This window comes from Egretta garzetta, unplaced genomic scaffold (genome assembly GCF_000687185.1).
Source record: "Egretta garzetta isolate BGI_Z169 unplaced genomic scaffold, ASM68718v1 scaffold397, whole genome shotgun sequence".
Lineage (NCBI taxonomy): Eukaryota > Metazoa > Chordata > Aves > Pelecaniformes > Ardeidae > Egretta > Egretta garzetta.
This window is the reverse complement of record NW_009260493.1, coordinates 7,262,168-7,265,692: the sequence shown is the minus strand read 5'-3', so window position 1 is coordinate 7,265,692 and position 3,525 is coordinate 7,262,168.

Genomic DNA, 3,525 nt, shown 5'->3' with positions numbered 1-3,525 from the left:
GCCACGGAAAAAACCCCTCGGAGTAACCGTCCCCGCAGAGGCCGGTGCAGAAAGCTGGGGCCCGCTTGCTGCCGTTGCCCCTGCCCCTGCGTGACTGCACGTGGGAAACGGGACCGAGGCCTCCGGTTCTAAAAGCAGTGGGCATTGCAAAGGTGTCGTTGTTGGACTCGGGCAGTGCGTTCTACAAAACAGAGAACTCTGAGTAATGAGCTCAGCACTACCTGCGCCCGTGTTCTGGGTCTGTAGTGTTGCTTTCCTCTCGTGGATGGTGAGCCAATTACAAAAAAACCCATAAAACATGAAAATGGAATTTGGCTAAAGGACTGTGAAAAGCCTTAGAAGCAGGGAAGCCCTTCAGGGACACTATCATCTGTTTAAAAAACTATCAGAAGTACAGAATAGCGCTCTCCAGTTCAGACTAACAGAGCTGCTTGCAGAGCAATAGTCTCTGGGTAGTGGCCTCAGGAGGGTGTCCGTCAAATGTTTGGAATAGGTACCAGCTTTTTGCAAAGGGCAGCGCAAATGGATGTCCCGAAGCTCTGCCGATACTCCAGGAGCTTTTATTTCCTGTCTGATTTAGTAGCTAACAAGCAGTGGTTTTTTTCTCTAGTAATAATAACTTATAATTACTGTTACGGAAGAACTATGTGTTCATTTCTTTTGTGTAAAAATAATAAATAAAAATTGTAGATGTCCAAGTTCCTTTAAACACTAAAAAGCTCAAGAAATTAATGCAGGTTTTGGATGAACATGGATGTATCTTTTCAGAAGCGAAGTTGGGTACAATTAGCCTTCAGTTTGAACGGGTGCTATTTGTACAACCTAGGGGTGAGCCAATGCTTGTGATGCTGTGATCGTGACATCCATGGTTCCCAAGTGTAGTGTCCCTCAGATTCTGTCAAGAGTTACACCGGCTGCCAGAAGAACACACATTCTGAAACCTTGTTTCTTTGTTTCTCAAGTGTTGTTAGTGACAGGTACTATTACCTCTTGTACTTGCCTGTCCCCAGCTTTCTCAAATGCTTACCCTCACTCAGCTGACAGGTAGGGGTATTTCTTTTTCCATAGGGCGGGTGTCCTGGATGGCCTTGGCCTAACCCAATTAAACAAAGTACATAGCTCTTCAGCATTTCTTTTGCTGCTTTCTATCCTTAGTGTATCTCCATTCCTACATTATCTCCGTCCTTGGTAGTTCCCAAAATTCAATTAAATAATGGCCTTGAACAACCTGATCTCACTTTGAAGTTGGCCTTACATTGAACAGGAGGTTGGACCAGATAACCAGAAACCCAGATGTCCCTTCCTAAGTTGTATGATTATGACATTATCTGTTATAATTAACATATATGAGTTCTAGTGCTAGCTCTTACAGTAGCTAAGACACTTAAAGGGGTTTCAGGGCTGGTCATAAGGTGGACATCCTAGTCAAAGGCTGCCTTTATTTTAGTGTGGTCCCAGCAAGTTGCAGCAAAGGATTGAAGCTTTATCCAAATTTTCAGTATAGGTAGGACAACTATAATGGCTTCTAATCTGTTAACAGGGTCACCATTCCTGATGGTAGCACACTCTATCTCTGTAGCCTAGCAGGATTCAGAAAAAAAAACCCCACAGATTTTTTTTATGTACACTGTGACTAATCCAAATTCTAGCCCCAATTTTCAATGTAGAGAAAATGACGAAATGGTTCCCCAAGAGAAGACTGGTTTATGGTTATTGTGATGCTTTATCTCTCTTTGGCTAGCCTTATGTTATCTCCACAAGTTGTTTAGCTTTGTCCTGGTTTCAGCTGGGATAGAGTTAATTTTCTTCCCAGTAGCTGGCATAGCGCTGTGTTTTGGATTTAGTATGAGAAGAATGTTGATAACACCCTGATGTTTTAGTTGTTGCTAAGTAGTGCTTAGACTAGTCAAGGACTTTTCAGCTTCCCCTGCTCTGCCAGGGCACAAGAAGCTGGGAGGGGGCACAGCCAGGACAGCTGACCCCAACTGGCCAAAGGGCGATTCCACACCATATGATGTTGTGCTCAGTATATAAACTGGGGGAAATTGGCCGGGGGGCAGCGATCGCTGCTCAGGGACTGGCTGAGTGTTGGTGGGTGGGTGGTGAGCAATTGCATCGTGCATCACTTGCTTTATATAATATTATTATTACTATTTTACTTCATTTTATTTCAATTATTAAACTGTTCTTATCTCAACTCATGAGTTTTCTCACTTTTACTCTTCCAATTCTGTTCCCCCATCCCACCGGGAGAGGGTGGGTGAGCAGCTGGGTGGTGCTCAGTTGATGGCTAGGGTTAAACCACAACAAGCATGCAGAAGAGAAGCTGCTTCTTCAATACCTTCCTTCATAAATGTCAATACCAATCGTAGCAGCTTCGGTATGGTCAAGAAACTAACAGGTCCATACCTAGCTTGTCAGCCGTGATCCAACAAATTGTACTGAAAACAAGGCATTTTCTTAAGGGTCCATTACAGGACAGTGATTGCTGAAGACAGACACCCGAAAGCTTTCCACATGCCATCTTGTACAGTAACCTGAGAGCTCCCTTGGACGGTTTCACCGTGACCTGGTATGATGCTGCATAAGCACTGTCCTCCCCCATAAAGATGAGCCTATGCATTTTGCATGTGCACAGATGTTCTAGCGCAGTCTGCAGCGTGAGCTCCATGGGATCTTCATCCTGGCTGTGTGGTATGTCTCTCTCTGGGGGACGTTTTTATGGATCAGCATGTTTAGTCCTCTAAGACAGTCATTGTCATACTAGGAAGGAAAAAAAAAAAAAGAATTATACCGCTGGACCCTCCCATGGCTGCACTGCTAGGAAGAGGGCTGTAGTGACAGGGTTTGAGGGTGTATGGTATTATATCTGCCATACAGTGGAATCAATTGCTTACAGGTGAGGGAAGAGCCTAGAATTAGAATTAGGCTTTTCAAGAATATGGGCTGAAGAGGTAGTCCTGTATCCTTGGAGGCTAGTGCAGATAACGTAACAACCAAAGCAAGGGGAATTTGAGGCATGATTTTTGGAAGCTGCAAGTCACTTGTTTTTGTTGATGTTGTGGCTAGCGTATGGTTGAGATGGAAGGGACTGTAAGCTAATGGTGTTGCTTGACCCTGTATGCCAGTAATTTAGGAAGGCGGCTTTCTGGGGCAGTCATAGCTAGTTAAATGGCAGGTGGAGTTTCCTTCACTGTAGTGAAGCTTTTGGGTTATGATTTAAGTTCTTCTAACAGTCGGGACAGCAGGAACTGTAGAGTGTATTGCTGGATATGGCAGACTGACAGGCTTGTGGAAAGTAAGGCAGGTTGAAATGAAAGTGATTAATCTTTCATGGTAAATTCTGAAGAGTGCTGTCAATCTTGAAATTATGCTTCCTGTGAGGATTACAGCTGGGATTAAATGAGAATCTTCTGTTGCTCACGGGACTAAGAGGGAGGTTTGGTGCCCACTCTGTGAAATCCCAGGGTATGTAGGGTTGTAATTCTTAGCAGGGTAAGTGTTGGGGCTATTGTCAGATAGCTT